Source organism: Stegostoma tigrinum, chromosome 15, assembly GCF_030684315.1.
Source record: "Stegostoma tigrinum isolate sSteTig4 chromosome 15, sSteTig4.hap1, whole genome shotgun sequence".
Lineage (NCBI taxonomy): Eukaryota > Metazoa > Chordata > Chondrichthyes > Orectolobiformes > Stegostomatidae > Stegostoma > Stegostoma tigrinum.
In genome coordinates this window covers 45,327,114-45,354,082 of record NC_081368.1, presented here as the reverse complement: position 1 = coordinate 45,354,082, position 26,969 = coordinate 45,327,114, and the positions used below count along the sequence as shown (strand labels likewise).

The 26,969-nt window shown below is 41.0% G+C and overlaps 1 protein-coding gene across 4 annotated transcripts in view; it reads right to left on the bottom strand.

Moving 5' to 3' along the window:
- The window catches only part of bcorl1 (BCL6 corepressor-like 1), a 231,868-nt gene that overhangs the window by 134,363 nt on the left and 70,536 nt on the right, over window positions 1–26,969 (bottom strand). For 2 of the 4 annotated variants that reach the window (XM_048544496.2, XM_059651461.1), the window contains exons 1-2: window positions 8,378–8,552; window positions 7,233–7,260 (exon numbers count right to left, since the gene is read on the bottom strand). The exons of the other annotated variants lie outside the window; for them this stretch is intronic. The gene's annotated coding sequence lies outside the window, so the exon portion shown is untranslated. Of the gene's footprint in view, window positions 1–7,232; window positions 7,261–8,377; window positions 8,553–26,969 lie in introns of those variants that run through there. 4 annotated transcript variants of the gene reach the window in all.

Sequence of the window (26,969 nt, the reverse complement as noted above, 5' to 3'; positions counted from 1 at the left end):
GATCTTTGTATCCTCTTTAGCCACAGGCAAGATCCCAGAAGACTGCAAAATAGCCAATATTATTCCTTTGTTTAAGAAGGACAACAGGGACAATCTAGGAAATTATAGTCCGGTAAGCATCACTTCAATGGTGGGGAAATTACTGGAGAAGATTCTTAGGGACAGGTTTTACTCGCATTTGGAAAAGAACAGACTTATTAGCGGTAGTCAAAAAGGCTCTGTGTAGGGGAGGTCTTGTCTCACAAACTCAGCTTTTTGGGGAAGTGACGAAGATGACTGATGAAGGCAGAGCAGTGGATGTTGTCTATATAGACCTTACTAAAGAATTCGACAAGGTCTCTCATAGTAGGCTGATCAAGAAGATTAATTCACATGGGATCCATGGTAAGTTGGTAAGTTAGATTCACATTTCGCTTAGTCAGAGAAAATGGAGGGCAGTTGTGGAGACTGATAATATTCTGTAAGAACCTGTGCTGGGACCCCCCATGTTTGTGATAAATGATTTGGATGAAAATGTAAGCAGTCTGATTAGTAAGCCTGCAGGTGGCATGAAATTAATGGAGTTGTGGATAGTGAGGAAGATTGTCGAAGGATTCAATGGGATATACATCAGGTGGAAAGTTGGGCAGGGAAATGGCAGAATGCAATTAATCCAGACAAGTGTGAGGTAATGCATTTTGGGAGGTAAAATGCAAGATGAATGTGTGCAGTAAATAGCAGGAGCATTGATATACAGAGGGATCTTGGGTACAAGTCGATAACTCCCCGAAAGAGGCGACACAAGTATATAAGATGTGGTAAAGAAGGTATGTGGTATGACTGCCTTCATCAGTAGGGGCACTGAGCGTAAAAACTGGCAAGTCATTTTGCAACTGTATAAAACTTTAGTTTGGTCAAATTTGGAGCACTGTATGCAGTTCTGATCACTACACTAAAGGAAATATATGGAGGTATCAAAAGGGTGCAAAAAAGGTTTACCATGATGTCGCCCGAGTTGGAATGTAGCAGCTATAATGAGGATGGACAAACTGAGGTTGTTTTTGCTAGATCATCAGAGGTTGAGGGGAAACCTGTTTAAAGTATACAAAATCATGAGAAGTATGATAGGATGCACAGCGTTATACAGCATGGAGACAGATCCTTCAGCCCAACTTGGCTGCACCAATCAGATATCCTAAACTAATCTAGTCCCATTTGCCAGGATTTGCCCCGTATCCCGCTAAATCCTTCCTATTCATGTCCCCATCTAGATGTTTTTTAAATGTTGCAATTGTACCCAACACCACCACCTCCTCTGGCTGCTCATTCCAAACATGCACCACTCTGTGCGTGAAAATGTTGTACCTCAGGTCCCTTTTAAATCTGCCCCCTCTCACATTAAACCTTTGCCCTCTAATTTTGGACTCCCCTACCATGGGAAAAAGACCTTGGTTATTCATCCTATTCATGATTTCTATAAGGTCACCCCTCAGCCTCTGACGCTCCAGGGAAAAGTAGCCCCAGGCTATTTAGTCTCTCCCTGTAGTTCAAAACCCTCCATCCTGGCCACATCCATGTAAATCTTTTCTGAACCCTTTCGAGTTTAACAACATCCTATCTGTAGCAGACACTGTCAGAGTCTTCTTTCCCGAGGATGGAAATATCAACTATATAAGAGGCATAGGTTTAAGTTGAGATGGGGAAAAATTGGGACGCGCTGCCAGAGGATGTGGTATAAGCAAATACGACAAAGTTAAAGAGACATTTAGAGACAGAAACATGAAAAAACAGGAAAGAGACGGATATAGACCATGTGCAAGCAGATGAGATTAGTTTAGGTTGGATTATATTAGATTCCCTACAGTGTGGAAACAGGCCCTTCGGCCCATCAAATCCACACTGCCCCTTGCAGCATCCCACCCAGATCCATCCCCCTATAACCCACACACCCCTGAACACTATGGGCAATTTAGCATGGCCAATCCACCTAGCCTGCACATCTTTGGACTGTGGGAGGAAACCGGAGCACCCGGAGGAAATCCATGCAGACACGAGGAGAATGTGCAAACTTCACAAAGACAGTTGCCCGAGGATAAAATTGAACCTGGGTCCCTGGCGCTGTGAGGCTGTAGTGCTAACCACTGAGCCATTAGAATGGTGCAGACGTGGTGAGCCAAACGCCTGTACCTGTGTTGTACCGTTCAGTGTTCTAATATGTGGATATATGATTGCAAAACAGTATCAATCTGAATTGTAAAATCAGACATTGAAGAATGTTGAAAACTTCAGTACATATTCCATTACAGCTCAAGACCTTTTTAAAAAAATGTAAACTAACTTCTCATAACACTGAAGGCCGTGGCTCAGTTACTAATATACTCACGTACGGATCATGAGGTTCCAGGTTCAAGTCTTACTTAAGCACCGAATCATGACTGCTACTTTACTGCAGTATTGCAGAGCACTACACTCTCAGAGATGCCACCTTTGAGGTAAGTTGCTGTATTAAAATTAAACTGAGGTCCCAGTTGCCCATTCAGGTGAATGTAAACATCCCACAGCACTATTTCTAAGAAGACACAACACTTATTATCCTCACCATTATCCATCCTACAATTAAGAACATAAGAAAACAGATTATCTGGTCATGACTACATTGTTGTTTGTCGAGTTTTCTAAGTGTAAATTGATTTCCGTGTTGCTTACATCACAATTCAAAAAAGGACTTACTTGGCTGTAAAGCTCTTTGGGACATCCAGTGGTTGTGAAAAGTGCCATATGAATTCAAGTGTTATTTTAAACATATAAAAAGTTGTTCATGCAGCTGGTAGGGGAGGACTGAAAGTAAGTAAAAGATGCACTTGTCTTGTGAACACATTACGAGCACAAAGTATGTAAGTTTGATGAGAGATGATTTCTATCCCTATCCTCGGAAAGCCCCTCTCAGACGGCCTCTTGCTGTCTTAAACTTTACACTGCACCTTTCTTCAACTTCAGCTGAATCTCTGTTCATCCCCTTACTTTTGAACTCCTCTGTTAATTTTGTAACTTCATGACTACAGAAACTAAAAGCAACTGACTTTTCTATGCTAACATCTCTGGGCACCTCAACAACAGCAACTCACTAACATTTGCTGCAGAGGCCTTCTGTAGATCGAGACTTGAACACAATACTCTTTCTCTAGTCTATACCTCTCCTCACAATTGTCAGTGTACAACACAAAACTGACAGAGAGTAATCAACCTGTAACATTAAACTCTATTAACTTTGTCTATGTAAACCATTATTTCCACATTTTCTGTTTTTCTAACATCTGCAAAATTTTACATTTGTGCAAACTTTACTTTTGATTAATGTGTTTTTATTTTAAATTTCAAAGAGTGAGATAATTATTTTCTAAGTGATGCTTATGATAATGCATCAAGTCTGGTACAATACTTTGGTAAGTGGACCACATGGACTCCAATTTGATCCACAACTTTTTTGATTTGGCATGCCTCAGAATAACAGTTAGAATTCTCCAGTTTTCTTTAACAATCTCAGTATCAGACTTAGCACAATAGTAGCGCTCACCCTAAGTTAGAAATTTGTCATCGAGTGCCACTCCAGGAAATTAAACCTAAGTGGATACTTCAGTGCAGTACTGACAGAGTAGCGCACTGTCACAGGTGATTGTCTTTCAGATGAGATATTAAAATGATCTCCTGTATCTCCACTCAAACAAAAGTCTACATGACGTCTTTCAAACTAGGTAGAGGAATTCTCCCCTTGTCCTGGCCACCATTGTCTCTCTCAACAAAAAACGCCAATTGCAAATTATCTAGTCATTTACCTTGTTGCTAATTGGCTACCATTATTCCTACCTTACAACAGTGACTTCATTTCAAAATCACTTCAACATTTGAGAGGCATGAGGATGTAGCAACATCACAAAAGGAGGTACGTAAATAAAAGATAATAAAGTGTGAGGCTGGATGAACACAGCAGGCGAATCAACATCTCAGAAGCACAAAAGCTGACGTTTCGGGCCTAGACCCTCTGATGAAGGGTCTGGGCCCAAAACGTCAGCTTTTGTGCTCCTGGGATGCTGTTTGGCCTGCTGTGTTCATCCAGCTTCACACTTTATTATCTTGGATTCTCCAGCATCTGCAGTTCCCATTATCTCTGACGTAAATAAAAGACTCTTCTATTAGCCTAAAACATTTTGTACGCTCTACAAAGATCTATTACACCCTATTGCAATTCCCTAACTATCCAGCAAAGTCACTACTGAGTACAGAATTCTATTATACACTACCGGTCACAAAATTTATTTTCAGAGTTGAAGATCCAAATGTCTTTCACATTTTACACAAATTTCAAAAATAAGGACAGTTGAATGTCATAAGCCAAGAAAGCCTTTCGAGGCTTTCCTGAAATTGATCCTCCTTTTCTCAGCTCTGAAGTAAATGATCTATAACTTCTAAAGGAAAATACAATTTACAAAATCCCAACTGTATTCACTTCTTGGACTTTCAATACAAACATAGTGACACAGCTAGTGGATACATTTTATTAATCCATTAGAGTCTTCAGTTTACACTCTCTTTCAGATCGAGAATCCAGATGAGTATTTAAGAAATGACTGACTAATATTCTAACAGAACACTTCCTCCATTCTCATACTGTCAAAAATTAATCTCACTGCAAAATCTCCAACCCTGATACTTTCTTTGGTGTGAGCTAAAAAATTGAATCTCTTAACCTTCTTCAGTCTTCCATTACATCTATAATCTACAATTATTTCAAACTAAACTTGGTGTGACCAAACCATTTCTTGATTTACCTTGTAATCTTATACTATTTGTGATGTCCTGCACTGTCTGCCTTGGTCTTCAAAATGTTGTTCTGGTTTTGGAAGAAGTTCCTTGAATCCTAAAGATTTAAGTTTATTTCAGAGGAACTTTCTACTTATGAATGAATCTTTTAAACACTAAAGAATAGGAAAACAAAATTGTTGTGAATTACTAATGTGAGAAATTCCTATCTTTCTCAGCTTCAGCAATAAAGTAAATATAAATATTACATAAACACTGCTTTATACCCATGTCATTTTTTTTAAAAGGCAGGAATTTCATTGTTTACTTCAAACTTCTGTGACTTCACAGCCTGGTGTTTACGTGAATAAGAAGTTTGAGAATGAAACTGTACATGTGGTTTCCAGGTACAGCTTCATAAAAGCAAAAGATTTTAACACTGCTTCCCTGTTTCACTACTTGAAAGCACAGATTTAAATTCACAACCACCATGTGGAAAATAACTTTGACTCTGACAGTCACATGCAAACTTGCTCTGCGGGAGTAAACCAACCATCTGGGATCGAAGGCATAAGGCAAAGGTACTCAGTTCTTCTTGTTAATAGCCATAAATCAGAGCAATAACTTGTTTGGATCTCCTCAAAACAAGTATATCTAAAGGTCTAAGTTTTTTTTCTCCTCAGAACAACCATATTGACAGCAAGTCTTAAGTGGGAAGAATGTGATATTTCTTCCATTTAAAAGAAACAAATGAATATCTTGGAACGCTTGAATGTCCAAATTGATTATGGACCAGTTTTAAGTGTTCTTGAATAGGAATGACAGAAAAAGAAAGTGCAATTCAATGAGATAATGGCACAAGGATGCACTAAAAACTGTAAAGCACCGCTGCGAAGAAGCAGTTATTGTTTACGTATCACTATCCCACACCCCTTGTTCTTGTCCCATTTCCAGTTAAGACGGGGCACAGATAAAAAGAAAAGCGCCGTAAGTAGTTCCAAACCTGATCAGAAATACCATTAGCAGATACAACATGGAAGATACTTCATAGTATCAGCTTTGCTCAGTGGAAACACTTTCACTACTAACTCAACAACTTGGATACTTAAAGGCAACTTCAGAAAAGTTAGCATAGAATCTAGCTGACAAGTGAGCAGTATTGGTGGATGCACCATCTTTTTGACAAGATAATAAATCAAGGTCCTGTCCATGTTTGGGAGGTTATAAAAGCTGCCAAAACAGTAATCAAAGATGGGCAGATGTCCTGGCAAGATCCTTATGAACCGATACCACAAAAACAGATTTAATATTTATTGTATGGTAGTTGTGCCATATTGGCTTTGAGTTTTTACCTACATCACAAGTGACATAACTAGCAATTCTTTTCTTCTGGTTATGAAGCCCTTAGGGATGTGTCAAGGAGGTGCAATTTGAATGCAAACTTTCTTTTTATTCAATGACCTGGGAACTATTGCAGGTCATAATCACCACATACCATCTTTCAGTCGGAAAACCAGTGTCACCAGTGCACCTGAGAAGCAGATACATCACAAGTGTATACCCTAATATTATGTTTAACGACCAATAGAATACTATCAACCTTATTAGAGTAAATTCATTGCATCCTAGAAACATGCTGAAATAGTAAGGACATGAGAAATCCTTTTCATAATATTGTATGCAGAGATTAAACTGGTACAAGTCTAAAATAATACTGGATACTTCACTTTAAGCAAAAAGATTCTCTACACGTTATCATTTGGTGGACCACACATGCTCTACAGAATTAGACAATTTATACATTTGTGTTAACAGTCAATCAGATCACTATATCTGTGTTGTAAGATATGCTAAATATTCCAATCTTCTCTCCCTCCAAAGGGAGCACTTCCCACATGTGAACATCAGAAAAGAGAGGTAATGCATCCTACCTTTCGCAGAATAATAGTTGGCTTCAGTCACTATTCACTGCTTATTGCAATGCAGTGTCAGCTATCGTTTTAAGAATCAAATAAATTAAAATAGATACTATGAAGAAATAAAGAGACAGATTTACTAAGGTTTATACAGTTTTTTGTAGAAAGACTAATCTTGCAAGCCTCAACCCAAAAAAGAACTGAAACTAGCTTACACACTGATTGGAGATGAAAAGAAAGAAATGCTGGAATACCAAGAAAAGTGTAACAAGTCCTCCACATCTGAAGATGGATTAAATAAAGTTACAGCTGAGGACTCATTGTCAGAGCTTTCCTCACAAAAGCTCAACATATTTAATATGCTGACCAAACTTTCTGGTTGACATGCTAGCAGATCTGCTGTATGCCTGCAACATTTCTCACATACACATGTTTTAAACAGTTTATTTACTGACAATGTAACAAAATACTAAAGAAGCTATCCAATATTCAGGTCAGATATGGCTAACAGCCTTATTACCTTTTCATTTATATACTTACATTCCCTCCATTGCATCTAGTGAGCACACTAGAAAAAGGGAGAACAAAAGTTTGATTTCAGGGTAAAACTATTGAGAATGCAACAAAAATAGTTTATAATCAATTTGCAACTGTAATTATACTTGGAGCTTGTTAGAAGTTGTTAATTGACTCTCCTAATTTATGATGTCATCAGGGCCAGGGGACTGAACACAGCCAAGTGTCTTTTTTTGCCAATTGTCCGATGTTCTAGAGACAATGCAATCCCTCACCATCTAACGCTCAGTGCACACAGCACTGCCCTGCTACAACTCATTCACACGCTTCAACCTGTGACCTTGGTGAGCCAGTACAGTAAAACAAAAATGGAAGGTTCCTCTTTAGGGTATGACGATGTGGGTTGAACAGTCCTGCCCTTTGTACAGTACACTCCCTGCAAAAGAGATAACATCGTTCCTGCCCATCAGATCTCATTTGTCCCCGATCCATTCATTCGACTCTCCCACTTAACGCGATTCGGGCCCACTTCACAACAACTTTTTCAAGATTGCTTGCATCGATTCCGAGTTGATACGGCCGATGCCCGGGATCGCTGTGTGTTCTTCGCCTTAACATACACTGAAGGCGTGAATTAAATTTAGAAAGCGGGGTAAGGGTGCTAAGACAGTACCAAACTACATTCTCACAACTTTGTCTAATCTGAGTTGCGGGTTTGTCCACTGCTACATCAGAATTATTCTAAACTATGAAGTTATCGTATGCTGTGCATTTCCCCCCTCCAAATAAAAGCTACAATGTTGTCAGATAAGGCCGAAGTTGGTCGATTTTATTGGAAAATTACGCCAAGTGCTGGGTTGAAATGGAGCAGTCAAACTTGGGAGAGTTGACCCCGTTTGGTAGGGTGCCTGTGCGGACGGGCGAACAAGAACATTGAGAAGAGCCCCGGGTATTAGTGACAGAGCCAGGCTCTGGAGTTCGCGATCTGTCTGTGCGAGCCCGGGCTGCTTGGGGATCGCACCCCCTTGCGCTCAGCTGCCGGTCAACTGCGCTCCACACATTTCTGAGTGTGTTGTGTGTGTCTCCGTGCGATCCCCAAGCCATCATCATCATCAGAAACAAAGCCAGCCCGATCTCTCCGCCACACCAGAGCCCGGGTACAGTCTTACCTTCGGGGCCTATTAATGACTGAAGCTCTCCCTGACCCCCCCGCTCCTCCTCATGGCCGACTGCTTGACGATCCCGGGGACGGGGAGAAAGAGCAGCCGGAGGGATTTGTCGGGGGTGATTGGTGAAGAAATTGAGATTTCCCCGGAGTGTCTTTGCGCAGCCACGCCGCCGCCCTGTAACACAATTTCCGTCATCTGTATCAACAACCTCCTCCACCCTTAAAAGGGCAATGACCCTTCTCACCCAGACCCCCTATTTTCTGTCAGATAGACATTTTGTCATCGCTTCTTCTTTAATATAAACGCAGCCCTCCCACCGCGGTGCAGACCTGGCGGTTTGGATTTTTTGTTGTTGCAAAATCCCACCTCGTGGATAAATTATTTTTAACTAGAGTGGCATGATCGAGTGGGGCCCATAAATTGTTAAAATTACCAAACAAAATTAATTTTTGAAGTAGCATTCATTAAAAAAATGGCAGGAATGCAGCAACTAAATAAAGCAATTGAAATCTTAAATACAAGTGGTTGGTCACCATAATTTCACTTCAATAAAATGCAAACTTGGTGGGTTGGGGGGGTGGGCGGAATGTCTTCCTTTCCCACAGATCGTAGCTCATAATGGTCAACCTTTTTTATAAAGCAAAACACCAAAAACAATCACATCCTAATCACCAACTTATGCAGAGCTGCACTTAAGTTTTTCAAAAACCGACACAAGGTAGAGAGGATGCAAGGCTGCGCTCCATTTTTCCATCCTCGGATAGACAGATATCCTCCCCCGTTAGGAACTTCACTCCTGCACACTCACATGCTCGCATTCACCATCTTGTGTCGCACTAGACTTAGTTCTGCAGATCATTTCCAAGTATCGAGCCACCAGGTGTTCTCCACAGTGCGTTTAGCATCCGTGCAACTTGAATATTTTCGGATCTTGAGCAAATCAGTCACCAACAGACTTGTAATTCATAAACTCACTTCTCAAAGTTTCCGATCTATTGCCAACAGACAACGCATTCTATGTTAATTCATTTCACTGCTCCAACACCCCCATCCTCCGCCCAAATTACAAAAAGGATCGAAGTGCAAGGCTGGGAAAGGTACATGGGTTTTCATGGTTTTGAAATCTGGGACGTCGCAGAGTGAGAGACCGTGATGGATCCTGGTAAATGATAAAAGCACTTTAAAATCTAGCTACCTGTAACTGGTGAATATTTCCGAAGAAGTTCAATATAAATGTAGTTCTCCTAACTAGAAGACTACAGATGTACAACAACCTGTGATATTGGCTCTCTTGATGCAGAAGTTTTATTTAATTGCTGTGAAAACTATAAAACATATTTATTTTAAGGAACCCATGCATAATAGCCTGTAAGCTGAAGATGTTTCCAGTGAGAATAAATAATTTAGTTTCAAAACTTTTCCTAGATGTGATTGTCCTGTAAAAACTTACACACAAGAATCACCATTTCTCACCATTTTAAAACTGCTTAGCGTTTTAATTGTCGTGGTTGCCCTGGAATTGCCATTCTGCTGTCATTTTCTTGGGTAGTTAGAATTACAGTGGTGCTACATCTATTAACTGTCATGGTGGAAAATTATGGAGAAGACTCCACAGTGTCTTGAGATAAACTGACACTAGGTAAAGCTCCCACCGAACACACATCTATTGTTAATATAACATGGCTCTAGAAGCAGCTCCAGTCATAATGCCCCACAGAAATGATCTTTGGTAGATATGCAATTGCCTACATCTCTGAAGTGTCCAAGTAAAATGAGGCACGAAGGAAAACTGTGGCATTGTAGACCTAGCCAAAAAAAAGGTAATAACTAACTTCCATTTCAAGGTAGAACTTTGTGGTTTGTAAAATGAATTTTTGGCACTTGCCTTAAAATATTTACAGCTCATCAAGCCCTAAAATAAAAACCTAAAAGTGCCGCAGAAACTCAACAGGTCTGACAGCATCTACGGAAAGAGAAACTGACAACTTTTTCTGTCCAATCTGACTCTTTCTACACAGATGCTCCCAAATCTGCTGAGTTTTTCCAGGACTTTCTGTTTTTTTTTATTTCAGAATTCAAACATCTGCAATATTTTGCTTTTATTCACATTCCAAACCTAGTGTCTATGGGAGATTGGAGACAAGCTTCCAAATTAAAACGCTTCAACTAAGACCAGCAATTAGTTTACTAATAAGTTAATGTTAAACATTATTGATAATTTTATCCTGAGAGAAATCAATCATACAGAAAATGATTTTGTTATCTCTTGAAAAGGAACTTCGAAAGCCCAATCTTATCTGATAATCTTGCATATACTTCTGCACAGTTTACTAGACTTCATTCAGGAGTTTGTTTGGTTGATCCTTTAACCCAGGAATACTGGGGCATATTGCCCTACCAACATCATGAAGACTCGTAACTAACATAAAACCTAGAACTTTCCCGATCTCTACATTTCAGGTAACTATTGGTTATAGTTTGAATCATTTGTAAGATGTGAGTTTTGCAAGCAAGAGTGGAAATTGCTGTCCTTCAGTTGCAGTGATGGTGAGCTGTCTTTTGAACGGTGTAGTCCACATAGCATAGATACACCTATAATGTTGTTAGGGAGGAAGGTATAAGTTTTCAGACCCAGGCACAATGAAAGAATAGCAATATAGTTCCAGGTCACGATGATATGCAACTTTGAGGGATGTGATTTTGAGGGAACTTGGAGATGATGGTGTTCTCATGTATCAGTTGTCCTTTTTGTCTTTCTGGAGGAGATTGCAGGCATGTCAGCACTGTCAAAGGAGACTTTGTCAGTTGATGCAGTGCATCACATACATGGTATGTGCTGCTGCTGGTGGAGGGACTGAATGTAATGATAATGGACAGGGCTTAGATCAAGCCAACTGCTTTGTCCTGAATGGTGGCAAACTATTTGAGTGTTTTTCCAAGTTGAATGAATCCAAGCAAATGGGCAGTATTCCATCAAACTCTTGACTTTTGTCTTGTAGATGGTCTACAGGCTATTCAAATACAGGAACTGAATTACTTACTTAAGAATACCCATCGTAGAACTTGCTCTGTAGCCAGAGTATTCATTTGGCTCCTGTTTTGCTGTTCCACAAAAGAGAGAATGATTTTTTTGTATTCACTTTATCAAGATGTTCTGTAATTTTATTAGATGAGTCTTATTCCTTCAAGGGAGTAAAGATCGAGCCCAATAATCCTTTCCTGCTATATGCCCAGGCATTTCTGGGATTGCCTTTGTAAATCTTCACAGCACCATGTCAGTGCCTCCACTTCCTTCTTGTAGAGATCAGAAACGCATATGGTCTATCCAAGATTTGATACACGTTAACAGAATTTCCCTACACTTAGATTTTCTCTTGTTGCAGATAGTCATTGTCTGTCATTTAATAAATTTGCACAGACATTGGGAAGAGAGTCCTGATTCATTTCAATGTGTTAATGCTCTTGATTTTATTTAACTATATCTATATTGAAATAAATACCAAAAAGAGGGAGAGAATGACAAGGAACATAGAAGGAGAGGTAGTTGACAGGAAAGTTGAAGAGCCAGACTGAAAATCATAACCAATTAGAATGATATTTTTTGTAGAAAGATGAGGGAGTGGTACAAGAAGAAATAGAGATAGACAGAATTGAAAGATACATAGAAAAATGCCAGACGAAAAGGAAGAGAGGAAATGTCAAACTGTTAAACAAGGAGATCCAGCAAGTGAGGGACAGAAAAAAAGTAGATACAAAAAATGGATGCGTCAGAGAGAAAGACACAGATGAACCAATCATTGAGAAAGAGAATCAAACATAAAATTAGAGTGAGAAAAACATATCAAGTTGGAAGGAAAAAACAAAAACAATCAAAATCAAGTTTAAAAAGTGAAATGGGATAGTAAGTCAGTGGTCGTCAGAAGAAAGAAAATTGGAAAATCGAGTGGGAGAAAAAGAATCACAAACAGACGGGATGAAGGTAAATGCGTAGTTAAAAGGAAAAAGAGTGAGCAAATGCAACATAGTAAGGGGACAAACAAGAAATAGAACGCAGAGGGAGAGATTAGAATACAGAAATCACAAATAACAAACGTCAGAATTGAAAAGAACAATGCGAAGATTGCAAAGAAAGGAGAAAGACACAGAAAAGATAAAGTAGACATTCAAACATAAAATTAGAATCAAAGAACACCAAGCAGGAGACACACTTGACAAACGGAACCTTGTCCCCCTTTTGCACCCGCCCTTCCCACCCCTGCCCCCCAAGTTGTCATCGCTATTCCACTGCTATGTTTCTAACACAGTCAAACTTGTCACTCTGTTCGTGCTAACATGTTGTGCAGGCATGTCTAATTGGGGTTAGAGTACCAAACTAAGATGTCAGCAACGGAGCCAGATTGAGTTTATTTATGATGTTGGGGGAAATGTAGAATATATTCAATCTAGTTTAAACATGTCATTTGAATTATAACAAAATATTCTGAAGGGAACATTATACATTTAATTTAGTTTTTTGAGTACTATATTTAAAACTTTGCTGAAAGGTAAAATCCAAGCTGAATGCAATTTAACATTATGGAGAGAATTGGCATTGCCCTTTTAAATCCAGGATCTGACCCCTTTAAACTTGGTTTAAAATGGCCATATCCCTTTTCAAAAGGGAACTTGTCAACTTCACATCATGTCAAACAGCTCTGTTGTTGTTGCTACTGCTGTGGTGATGGCTTTCTTTTATAACAAATCCACCAAAATATGAAAAACTGTGTTGGTTTGTTTCAAATTTACAAAATTATTGAAAATATTTTTCCATACATTGGAGGGCCAGGTCGTCATTTGATTTAGTAAAAAGCATCTAATTTGTTGGGTGTTTAATTACCATTTTAAATCAGTCAGAACAGTTTTGACAGCTCAGCACTACACAAACTTTATCCTCTTCTGAATATTGTGAGAATGCACACAAGGCATCTTTTTTGCCTGAATTTTCCTGTCAATACAGGCATGATCTGTGTACTTTACCGGATAAGTTTAGGCAAAGTGAATAACCAACTTAATAAAAAGACACTGCATTTGTTCCATCATTGCTCAACAACAGTTTAAACATGAAATGCTTCAGTTGTAGTAAACAGGAGAGGAGGGGGATTGTTTCAATTTTTTAAACTTTGTGGACAATTGGATTCAGGTTTCCATTAAAACTGGGTTTCTGAAAGAAATTTTGGAAGTTTGAAAATTGTCTTGTAACAAATGAGAAGGCCAGAGGAAGAATGTTCCATTATCTGCACATTGCACTAACTGTTTATGACTTAAGCCAAAATTAATGAAGATAATCAAGTTTAACTCTTGCTCGGTTTAATATTAAACTGTGCAAGTTAGACTACAATCAGAAGAAGTATACTTAATGGAGGAGCTATTTGACTACTGATGCCCCCAAATGTAAACCTGCAGATCCAGATGTAAGGAGTGTAGAGAACCTGATCATTCTCCACATGGCTACAGGGGAAGAATGCTGGTATTTGGGTTGAAAATTGAAATTACTACCAAAACTTTCTTTACACCACTTTTAGGCTTTTAAACATTAAAACCTTTTTCTACTTAGGAGCTTTTACTAATGTTGGATTGTTCATTATTTAGCTTCATTAGATGAAAGAGTAATGAGAGAACAATGAAAATTCTACAAACATTTCAAAACCAGCATATTTTAGAGCATATATTTAAACAGAATTGTAAATAAAACCAAACAAAAACACAAAGCTTGCAGAAAATATGTAACAGGTTAATATTGCCTGAACAAGAAAGGTTGCTTAATATTGTGAATTCATGCAAAACAGCAGTCTTTCTTTGAGAATTGTTGATTACTTTTGTGCAATTAAACTATTTATTTTTTTTACAAAACAGCTTATTTAGAATGTTTAAAGAGATACCAGAAATTTTCCAGAAGTTTAGTCAAAGAGGGAGATTTTCAGGATATGTTAAAGGATGGTTGGGGCGTCTAGGGCAGGAATTTCGAACTAGAGGCCTTGGCAGGTGAACACACATGGTCACTGTCAGTACTGTGGATATGCCAAGAAGTTAGGATTTTTTAAAAGTCTTTCACAGGCTGTGGGCATTGCTGGCTTAACTTGTAATTATTGCCCATCCCTAGTTGTCCTTGAGAAGGGGCCAGTGAGCTGCCGTCTTAAACCACTGCAGGCCATTTGGTGTAGGCAGAACGACAGTGCCATTAGGGAGGGATTTCAAAGAATTTGACTGAGCAATGCTGAAGGATCAGCAATATATTTCCAAATCAGGTTGTTGAATGGCTTGGGAGAAGTTTGCAGGTGGTGGTGGTGATCCCATGTAGTTACTGTCCTTATCCTTCTAGATGGAAGTGGTTATGGGTTTGGATGCTGCAGTCTAAGCAGCCATGGTGAATTATGCAGTGCATCTTGTAAGTGGGTCACACTGCTGCTGTTAAGCATTGATGTGGGAGGGAATAAATGTTTATGGATATGGTGCCATCGTGCAGGCTGCATTACCGTAAGACCATAAGACATAGGAGTGGAAGTAAGGCCATTCAGCCCATCGAGTCCACTCCACCATTTAAATCATGGCTGATGGGCATTTCAACTCCACTTCCCTGCACTCTCCCCGTAGCCCTTGATTCCTTGTGAGATAATTGTCCTGGATGGTGCTGGGGAGTCAAAAGGTGAATTAGTTGCTGAAGGATTCCTAACCTCTAACCTGCTCATTCAGCCACAGTACTCACTTGAAATAATCCAGTTCAGTTTCTGGTCAATGTTTGGTATGAATGTTACTTACCATCTGCATCACTAGTGGTGGGCATGAATGTGAGTGGATGTGATGCCAGTCAAGCAGGCTGCTTTGTCCTGGATGGCATTAAGCTTCCTGAGTGTTGTTGGAGCGATACTCGTTCAAGCAATTGGGGAATATTCCATTAAACTTCTGATTTGTGCCTTGCAGATGTTGGACAGTTTTTGCGAAGTCAGGAGGTGAGTTATCTGCAGCAGTTTACTACCTTTTAATTGCTGTTTTAGTCGCAGTATTTATGTGGCTTGACCAGTTCAAAGTTTTATGTTAACTGCAACGTCCAAGATGTTGACAGTGGGAGATTCAGCAGTGATAATGCTTTGACAGTCAAGACATGATGGTTTGATTCTCTCTTAGCTCTGGTCCCTGTGTAGTAATTGTATGGTGTAAATGTGACTTGCCACTTGTCAGCCCATTCCTTTTGTCCAGATCTTGCTGCATTTGGCCGTGGATTACTTTAATACCTGAAGAGTCATGAGTGGTGCAGTCATCAACAAACATCCCCACTTCTGACCTTGTGATGGAGGGAAGATCACTGATGAAGCAGCTGAAGACGATTGAGCCTAGGATACTACCCTGAGGAACTCCTGCAGAAACATCTTGAGGCTGAGGTGAGTGGTCTCCAGCGACAAGCATCTTCCTTTGTGTTAGGTATGACACTAACTAGCAGACAGATTTCCTTCCGATTCCTGATTTTTTTCAAGACAGCAGTGGAGTGGGTGGGCTGAGCGCGGGGCATATCTCTTCCCGAAGGCTTTCCCTCTCTATTTTTTATTTTTTTAACTTTTGCTCTTTTTCTTTGTCTTTTTTTACCTTTGTTTTCTTTTCTTCTAAGTCTGGAAAGTGGCGGGTGCAGGAGAAGGCCTCCAGCAGCAGCAGTGATAACATCAGGAAGAGCCGGATCCTAGCCCAGGGTGTCCCGGTAAGCAAGGAACAGCTCCCAGGCTCAGCCTGCCAAGGCTCCAGGTCTACAGCCGGGCCCGGGTGCCTGAAGAAGGAGAAAGGCGTCTTGCCTGTGCACGGTGGTCTTGTTCAGCTTGGAGGTCTCGTTCCCTTGTCTTCTTTGTTTTCAGCGTTAAGGTATTCCAGTGGCCCAGCAGGCAGGCTCATCCCGGAGTGACGGTCTCGTCCCAGCCGCTTCTTCAGGCTGCCCAAGCACAGGTGCCATTAACTAAATCGTGATGCACTTTGTTTACTTTTATTTTTCTTTAATTATTATGTATGACTTTTGTCATTGATGTTGTTGCCGTAGTGGGGCAACTTCTAAAACTTTTCGCTGTATTTTTCATGTATAAAGTACACATGACAATAAATTTCTATTCTGTTCCATTAACTGTGACTCCTTGATGCCATATTGGGTCAAATGCAGCCTTGGTGTCAAGTCTGTCACTCTCACCTCACCTCTGGAATTCGGCTCTCTTGCCTGTGTTTTAACCAAGATTGTAACGAGATCAGGAGCTGAGTGGCCCTTGCAGAAACCAAACAGCACAAGTAAGTAGGCTATTGCTAAGCATCTGCTATTTGATAGCACTGTTGATGACACCTTCCATTACTTTTCTGTTGATTAAGAGGGACCGGCATGGCACAAATTGACCAGATTGGCTTTGATCTGTTAAGGACATGGCTGTGCAATGTTTCACGTTGTCTATTGATGCTGTACTGGAACAGCCTGGCTAGGGGCACAGCATGTTCTGGAGCACAAGTCTTCAGTACTATTGTAGGTATGTGCTCAGGGCCCATAATTTTGCAGTATCCAATGTGTTCAATCATTTTGTGATTTCACAACTGAAGACTGGCATCTGTAATGTTAGGGTCATTCAGAGTGGACCAAGATAGATCATTCACTCAGCTCTTCTAGGTGAAGATTGTTGCAAACAATCCAGCATTACTTTTGCACTGATGTACTGAGCTCCCCCATCATTGAGGTTGGGGATAATTGTGGACCTTTTCCTCCAGTGAGTTGTTTAATTGTCCACTGCCATGGACAATCAAATGTGGCAGGACTGCAGAGCTTAGATTTGATTCATTGGCTGTGGAATTGCCTAGTCATGTTTATCACTTGCTCCTTATGTTGTTTAGGAATGCAGGAACAGGAGTAAGCTACTCAGCCTCAAGCCACCATTTAGTGAGACCATGGCTGATCTGTGGCCTAAGTCCACATACCTGCCTTTGGATCAAATGTCTTAATTCCTTTGCTTAACAAAAATATATCCATCTCAGATTAAATTCAGCAGCTGATCTAGCATGCCCTGCCATTTGTGGAAGCCAGTCCCAGACATCAACGATCCTTCACATGTGGGAGTGCTCACTAACATCTCTCCTGAACAGACTGGCCTTATTTCTCAGACTATACCCCTAGCTCTAGAATCCCTGACCAAACGAAATAGCTTATCTTTATCTATCCTGTCTTTCTCTGTCAATATCTTAAAAATTTTGATCAAGTCACCATTTAATCTTCTAAATTCTAGAGAAAATACTTAGTACATTAGTAGTCATGTTTTGTAGCTTCATGAGGTTGACAGCTCTCCTTAAATTTATGCCTGACGCTACTCCTGGCATGCCCTACTATCCTTCATTAATCCAGGGTTAAGATTGAAGATTGGTTTGCAATCTATTGCAGGTGACTCGAAGTGTCTCACAGCTGAGTTGATGGGTCCGTTCAAAGTGTACCAAATTTAGCATGGGGGCAATACCATACAACACAATTGACATTTTCATTCACTGTGAAGACAGGACTTTGTCTCCACAAGGACTTGTGTTGGTCACCCCTATTGATACTGTGATGGACAGATGCATCTGCAGGATGCCAATGGATGAGGATGAGCTCAAGTATGTTTTTACCCTCTTGCTGGTCCCATCACTGTCTGCTGCAGACCGAGTCTACCAGTTCTGTCCTTTAGAACTCAAACAGCACTAACAGTAGTGGTGCAGTTGAGCCACTCTTGTTGATGGACATTGAAGCACATTATTCACAAGGAGCATCAATTCACAAGCAACAGAGGATAGTATAGGGTAATCAAGTTTCCTTGCCCATGTTTGATCTGATTTGACAAGACTTCATGGTGTCTGCTGTCAATGTAGAGGTCTTCCATGACACTCACTCCTGACTGAATCACTGTACTGATACTTCTGCTGGGTCTTAACTGCCAGTGGGACATACCAAAAGATGGTAATGGTGACTAGAACATTGTCTGAGAGGTCTAAGTTCTTGGTTATGCCTATGAGCTGCTGCTTGACTAGCTATGAGACAGGCACCCCAATGTCAGCATTTGTACCAATCGGGAAGAAGGGCATGCCTTGGCATAGAGGCATGAGGGCTGGGGATTGGTGGACAGCATACCTGAGCAAGGAGCAGAAAGGGTTGTTCAGTGGGCACACCTTGGCATTGGGGTCATGCGGGACTGTTGTAGTTGGATCAGGATATGAGGTGGCAATGGTTGGAATGGGAGTGGAACACAGAGGGGCTGGAGGACTATTTCATCTCTTTTTCTTTATTTTTACATTTTGCACACAGGCTGGATCCCCAAGGCTCAACTCTCGCCCCCAACCTTCATACATGGCAGCCTCCTCACCTTCAGGGGTTGCCCAGTGACTTTTGACCCAGCCTGCTGCCCCAACCCAAAATCTGTTGTCTAAGCAGCCATTTTTCAAGGTCAGATTTGTAGATTTAAGGTGTGATTGAGCAGATCGATAGCTTTTGTCCTTCTTTCATGGGAAGACAGCATTGCTGCGAGGCCAGTATTCATTAATTCCATCCCTATTTCCATTTGAGAACATGGTGATGAGCTGTTCCCTTGAATCACTGCAGTGCATCAGGTTCAAGCTACATTCATATTACTGTGAGGAATGGAATTCCAAAATATAGTTCCAGTGACATGGTACAGTGGTGATGCAGTTCCAAGATAGAATGGAATGTGACTTGGAGAAGTTCTTCCAGTAATGATGTTCCCATGCATTACTGCGCTTGGTCTTCTCGGAGTTAGAGATTGCAGATTTGGAAGGTGCTATCAAGGATTCTTGGTAGTTGCCACAGTGCATCTTAAATATGCTACATGCTGCTGTCACAATGAGGTATTGAAAGTTTAAAGTGGTTAATAAAGTACTAAACAAGTGAGCAGTTTTGTCCTTGATTTTTTTTTCTGGAGATTTTAAAGTGGAGTGATTCTGATCCAATCAAGTGAAGAATATTCCAACACACTTGTGGCTTATACCTTATTGATAGCAAACAGACTTTGAAAAGTCGGGACGTGAGTGTTCTTTACAGAATTTTCAGCCTCTGATCTCATTTCATGGGCTCAGTATTGAAATGGCTGGTCCTGTTAAGTTTCTGGATAATGATAACACACAGAATGTTGACGGTGGAGCATTTAGTGAGGATAATACCACTGAATGTCGAAAGGAGAGATTTTGCCTTTTTTTGAACTGGTCATTGCCTGGTTCTTATGTGGCTCGATTGTTACTAGCTGTAGAAATATCGTAGTGAATAGGGAGACACAATTGGGATTTTGAAAATGCAGTCCTAAATAACTAGAGAAACATTTTTTCTCGGTCAGCACATAGTGGAAGATTCTGAGTGGAGAGCCCTGCAAGGAAGTGATTTGTGATTGACACAGAGTAGAGAGGCCACACGAGACAGCAAATGTAAAGGGATCAGCTGTGAATATGGGTAGGGGATTCACATGGAGGGAGAGATTGTGGGAAGACAAGAGGGTAGTCATTTGAGAGAACAGACACTGTGATGATTTGAAATTGCAGTTGAAACAATAAAGAATGAGTTGTCACTTGATGCAGAGGCTGAGGGAGGAAAGCGCTGAAAATAATTCAGTGAGAAAATTGGTGTGGTAATTGGGAGGACAGTAGAGAAGAAGGATTTTAAACAAGAGGTGAAAAGACATGAGACAAAGTGAGATACTTAAAATGGGAGAAGGTGCCACAGTAAGCTAATGTGTGATTTGGTGATAACAGCCATACTGCCACCATGAGAGCCAGGGCAAAGCAAGTGGTGGAAAGTACAGCAAATTTTAAAAAATGCAAGTAACTGCACCAAATACTTTTATGATCTCACAAAATCTTTGGCAATGTGAGCCACAAAGGACTATCCTCCTCAAACTTTTTCAGAAATTTGTCAGCAACAACCTATTACTTCTTGATGAGATGCAAGCTATAATTCTCACTAATCAAACCACCGCAAACTCTATCACAGCAAAGATTGGGGTCAAACATGGCTATGATACATAGTACTTGGGTCAGGATTCAATCTGCTACAGGGGCTTGATGGTTTGTTAACAGAAGGAAACAAAGAGTAAGAATAAATGGGTCATCTTCAGGTTGGTAGGCTGTGACTAGTGAGGGACCATAAAGGTAATTATTTGGACTGCAGCTGTTCACAATCCATACCAGTGATTTGTATGTGAGACCAAATGTAATATTTGTAGCTTTCTGGATGCGATAAAACAGAAGGGAGTGTGTGTATAAGGATGAGGCAATGAGGCTTCAACAGATTTGGATAGGTTGACTGAGTAAGAACTAGGTCAAATGAAATATCGTAGAGTTGTAGAGTCAAAGAGTCATACAGCACAGAAACAGACCCTTCAGTCCAACCAGTCCATACGTATAAAGTTATCCACATTGCAAGGAAGAATGGCAGTGCAGAGTGTTTCTTAAATGTTGCGAGATTGAGATGTGTTAATGTCTAAAAGGATCTGGGTGTCCTTGCACTGACAGCTAATATGCAATTGCAGCAAGTAATTAGGAAGGCCCAAGGTATGCTGGTCTCTACTGTAAGAGAATTTAAATGCAGGAGTGAAGGTGCTTTGCTTCAATTGTATAGAGACTTGGTGAGTCAACACCAAAAGTATTGTGTGCAGTTTTGGTCTCCTTATGAAAAGAAAGATACATTTGCTATAGAGGGAGTGGAATGGAAGTTCGCCAGTCTGATTCTTGAGATAACAAGGTGGAGAGCTGGATGAACACAGCAGGCCAAGCAGCATCAGAGGAGCAGGAAGCAGCATTTTGAAGGCTCCCTGTTCCTCTGGTGCTGCTTGGCCTGCTGTGTTCATCCAGCTGTACACCTTGTTGCCTCAGATTCTGCAGCATCTGCAGTTCCTACTAATCTCTGTTTCCTGGGAAGACAGGATTGTCCTGTGTGAAGAGATTGAGGAGACTGGGCCTGTATTTTCTGGAGTTTAGAAGAGTGAGAGGTGATCTCATTGAAACTTACAAACCTTTTTAAGGATTGGTCAGGGTTAATGCAGAATGGATATTTCCTTGGCTAGGGGTAGAATCAGGGGGCATAGTCTCAAGATAAGGGACAAACAAATTAGCACTGAGATGAAAAGAAGTATCTTCACTCAGAAGATAACGTATTTTTCAAATTCTCTATCCTAGTGAGCTATGGAAGCTCAGTCATTGATATAGATTATTAGATTTCTAGATACTTCAATATCTTGGAATACGGAGATAGTCCAGGACATGTTAACATCCATGATCAGCCATGATCTAGAATAATGGACCAGGCTGAAGGGGCTGCTCCTACCTTTTATGTAAGAACATGATTCGTTTGTGATTGGTATCATTGTATCAAATAATTTATCCATTTTCCTGGCACCTCCAGCAATTCACTCACAGGTACAAAGATAATCTACAAACCAGACGAGAAACCATTCAACTCATGTAACTATTAAAATATGGACCATTTGCCATTTCCTGGGATGGTCCTCTTAACAAAGCAAGATATAGATGTTGAAATGCATCATCGCCTCCTTTGGTTACTAAATGAAAGAGTATTTGAGTACGACCACCTCAAACTTACTCATGGCAGAAGACTCACAGAAGGACTCCCACCAGTGAGTCTCACATCAGTGGTTGGGAAGCTATTGGAGAGAATTTTCAGGGCTAGGATTTATAAGCATTTTGAAAAAGCATGGCCTAATTAGGGACAGTCAGCATGACATTGTGCAGGGTAGGTCATGTCTTACTAACTTGATTGAAAATTTTCGGAGGATGTGGTAAAGGAGATCAGTCAGGGTAGAGCAGTGGATGTTGTCTACATAGAATTTATAAGGCTTTCGACAAGGCCCCGCACAGTAGGCTCATTCAGAAGATGAAGATGTATGCGATCCATGTGGATTCAGAATCAGCTTGCCATAGAAAGCAGAGGGTAGTGGTGAAAGGATCCTTTTCTGGCTGGAGGTCCGTTACTAGTGGTGTTCTGTAAGGATCTGTACTGGGATCTCTGCTGTTTGTGATATACATAAATGATTTGGATGAAAATGTGGGTTAGTGGGTTAGTAAGTTTGCAGACAATACAAAGATTGGTGGAGTTGTGGATAGTACAGAAGATTGTCAAAGGATACAGCAGGAAAAAGATCAGTTGCAGATATGGGCAGAGAAGTGGCGAATGGAGTTTAATTGGGGTACGTGCAAGGTGCTGCATTTCTGGAGATCAAATGTTAAGGAACAGTATACAGTTAATGGCAGGACCCTGAACTGCGTTTGATGTACAGAAGGATCTTGGGGTTCAAGTCCATAGCTTGATAAAGAAGGCATATGGCATGCTTGCCTTTATTGGTCGGGGAATTGAGTACAAGATTCAGGTTGTTATGCTGCAGCATTATGAGACTTTTGTTAGGCCACTCTCAGAGTATGGCATTCTATTCTGGTCACCACATTGCTTTGGAGTATTTAGAGAGGGTGCAGAACAGGTTTGCCAGGATGCTGCCTTGATTAAAGGGTATGAGGTATAAGGAGACGCGAGAAAAACTCAGGTTGTTTTGTCTTGAGCAGCAGAGGCTGAGGGGAGACTTGATAGAAGGGAATGATTGCAGCTCAAGTATCTTCAGCTCTGAGTTTAGAAGCTGGAGGTTGACCTAAAGAAACTGCAACACATCAGGTGGGAGAAAGGTTATCTGGATATATTGTACCAGATGGCATCACATTCATTGGGATAGGGTCTTCTTGGTGAATGGTCAGGGAAATGAGTTGTGGCTGTGAGTATGGTTATGAGGGCACTGAGAGAGCAGGACTGTAGGAGGCTTAGCCTTTGCAGTTGTCTAACAGCGTATGAGGTTCTTTATGCTTTTTGGGATGAGAGTGAGGGCAGCCAGCAGGGCAGATGACGCAATCAAACATGGCATGATGGTACAGGAAGAAGCCTTTCAAGTAGCAGGAACAAATGTAGTGGTAGTACGGGATAATATAGTGAGGAAGACAGATACTGTTCTGTAAGCCAAGAATGTGAGTCCATAAGGCTATGTTGCCTTGGGCACAAGGGATCAGGCCATATCCTCCAGACTGGACAGAAACTTGGAAATAGGACAGGGAGGATTAATTAGTGTGGTTCATGTAGGTACCAATGACATAAGCAAAAGAAGAGGTTTTGCTTAGACAATACAAAGATCTAAGGACCAAATTGAAGAGCAGAACCTTAAGGGTAACAGTCTTTGGATTAAGTCACGTCTTAGTAAATGTAGCAAATCAAGGGGAGTCAAAGCAGCCCAGCAAACTAGTAAAATAGACAATGAAGGTTAGAGAATGGCAGGAAAGACAGAGGGAATAAAATAATAATATACCAGCAATCGAGTAGATGTTCCATAAATAACAAAATGGAGAACTTTAGGCTTGCTGTACGAATGCATGGAGTATTCAAAACAAAGTAAACAAATTGGTAGCACACATTGAAAGGAATAAATATTATCTGATATCCGTTAAGGAAATGCAGCTGCAGGATGACAAGGATTGGTTCCTGAATAGATTAGATTAGATTCCCTACAGTGTGGAAACAGGCCCTTCGGCCCAACAAATCCGCATCGCCCCTTGAAGCATCCCACCCAGACCTATCCCCCTATAACCCACACACCCCTGAATACTATGGACAATTTAGCATGGCCGATCCACCTAACCTGCACATCTTTGGACTGTGGGAGGAAACCAGAGCACCCGGAGGAAATCCATGCAGACACGGGGAGAATATGCAAACTCCGCACAGACAGTTACCCGTGGCTGGAATTGAACCCGGGTCCCTGGTGCTGTGAGGCTGCAGTGCTAAACACTGAGCCACTGTGCCACCCAAATCAAGGGATATGTGACATTTAAGTAGAATAGGAAGTTATGTGAAGGGATAGCATTGTTAATCAATGATAGCAATAAAGTTGACCTTCTTTCAGATGATCAAGATGTAGAAATATTTTGGGTGGTGATTAGGAAAAGTAGGAAAAAGAAGCCACGATTAAGATGGTTTACAGACTTCCTCACAGTAATTGAAATGTAGGATGAAGCATACAAAAGAATGGCACAGTGGCTCAGTGGTTAGCACTGCTGCCTCACAGCGCCAGAGACCCGGGTTCAATTCTGGTCTTGGGCGGCTGTCTGTGTGGAATTTTCACATATTTCCATGTCTGCAGGGATGCTCTGGTGTTTCTCCCACAGCCCAAAGATACACAGGTTAGGTGGATTGGCTATGGGAAATGCAAAGTTACAAGGTCAAGGTAGGTGGGCATGGGTGGGATCCTCTTCAGGAGGGTTGGTGGGACATGTTGGACCAAATGGCCTGCTTTCACACTGTAGAGATTCTATGAAAAGGAATTCTGGGTGACTGTGATAACAGGACAGCAATAATCATGGTTTAATTTAATCAGGAGACAAACTGTGAAAATTAGATTGGTATAGATTTGGTGTCATAGAGTCACACAGCGTGGAAACAGACCCTTCGGTCCAACTCATCTGCACCGAACTGAAATCCCAATCTGACCCAGTCCCATTTGATCTATATCCCTCCAAACCTGTCCTGTTCATTTACCCATCCAGATGCCTTTCAAATGTGGTAATTGTACCAGCCTCTACCACTTTCTCATTTCCATACACGTACCACACTCTGCGCAAAAAAGGGACCTAAGGACCAACTTTTAAATCTTTTGTCTCTCATCTTAAACCTACGCCCTCTAGATTTGGACTCCCCACCCCAGGGAGAAGACCTTGGCTATCCAGTTCCACATTCTTCATAATTTTATAAACATGTACAAGGTCTTCTCTCAGTCTCCGCCCCTCCAGGGAAAGAAATTCTTTAGGCTACAGACAATTGAGCAGAGTGGCAGGTAGGTTGCAAATGCAATTCACTGGCTTGTACTCTGAACTGAAGCACATTTTGAACAAATACATACACCTCAATGGCAAAGGAAAGAGATCTTCAGGAATGCAAATTCACAATCTTGATGTCTGAAAAATTGAGGGATATTGAAAAGTAAATATTGTATGACAATAATGTGGCTTTCAAGAGGTTATTTTATCCTAAGTTTTTTTTATGAAGAGAGGTTGTAAGGCAGAGACGCTGAGCTGCCTCTAAGAAAGTAAAAGGAAGAGAAAAAGAGACAGACATAAATAGTCGAGGGTAAGGACAAAAGACAGAGTGTCAGGGAAAATAAAAACACGGCAGGGAAAGTACTGTTTTTTCTCCAATAGATGCTGCCAGACCTTCTGAATTTCTGCAGAAACTTCTGTTTTTGTTTCAGATTTTCAGCTTTCCCAATCTTTTTTGTTTTTTTTTAATTGATCCTTATTACTCTGGATGAGGCGTTTGAGCTAAGCGCAACTGGCTTACCTGAGGAAGATGCCTCTGGTTACAAGACAAACAAAAGGTTATCTTTAGGCTGTACCAGAGACGTGGGTCAGAAATTCTGTATCTTTAGGAAACCAAAACAGACATACCCAGAATTTTAAATGCTTAAGCAGCTTCTTTTTGATCCATGGATACATACATTTAAGACAGAAGCCACTTACGAAAGCCTCCATCAAGTAATTCTCCTTGAGGAGTTCTAGAACTCCGTACCCTTCCCAATAAAAATGCACACAGAAGAGAGAAGCAGCCGTACTGACTGATGAATATGAGATGATCAATTCTACCCTGTTTGAGAAGCAACACTTCCCTAGCCATTCCCAACCTATTGGAAAGGATCAAGGTGGCACAGTGGCAGATAGAAAGCTGAGCACCCATGGGAAAGAGGGAATTGCGGAGAGGCCACCTCAGGACAGAAAGGGCACTAAGATAAAACGGTAAGGTCAAGAAGTTTGTCTACTTTAGCTGCTGAAAGGCAGCGCATGTCCAGCCCAACCGCTGAAGGTTATGGGAAAGATCAGTGGAATGCATTGGGCACACACACACACACACACACACACACACAAAATGGGAATCCCTGTATAGGTACTCTTGAGGGTTTGGTGAAGTTAAGCAAATCCCAGAGAGCTACCAATATTTTGCATCTAAAGAAAGGGTGGGCACATTTTCACATGATTTGGCAAGCAAGTCTGTACTGAAACTGAGAATATTAGGTCCAATCAAACACAACTGCTGGGAAATGGCATGATCTTCCAACCAGAAAGCGTAGGAAGTGCCAATGTGCTGGTAAAATGATTGAAGTAGGGTAGATGCCATTTCCCTTTATCAAATCGCCTGGAGTATTACCTTCTGTTGGGACTTGAGATTGTAGGAGTTGTACCCAGCTTGCCTGTGGACAGGATCAACCTATTTCACACCAATGTCTTTGCGAGGATCAAAGGCAACAGCATCCCCACTGGTCTCTGTGAAACATGTTGAGGTCAGGGACACTGAACTACAGAAAAAATGCCTGACACTTTCCCTAAATGTGTGTGTTCACCTGGTCTGTGGGCAGACAGTATCAGCAAGCGGGGCCTCAGATGGCACTGTAAACAGAAGAACCCATCGGTCTGATTATCCAAAATCTTTCCCAGGAGTCTAGACGACCCCAATGACGTAACATGCAGAACTTCTTTGGCA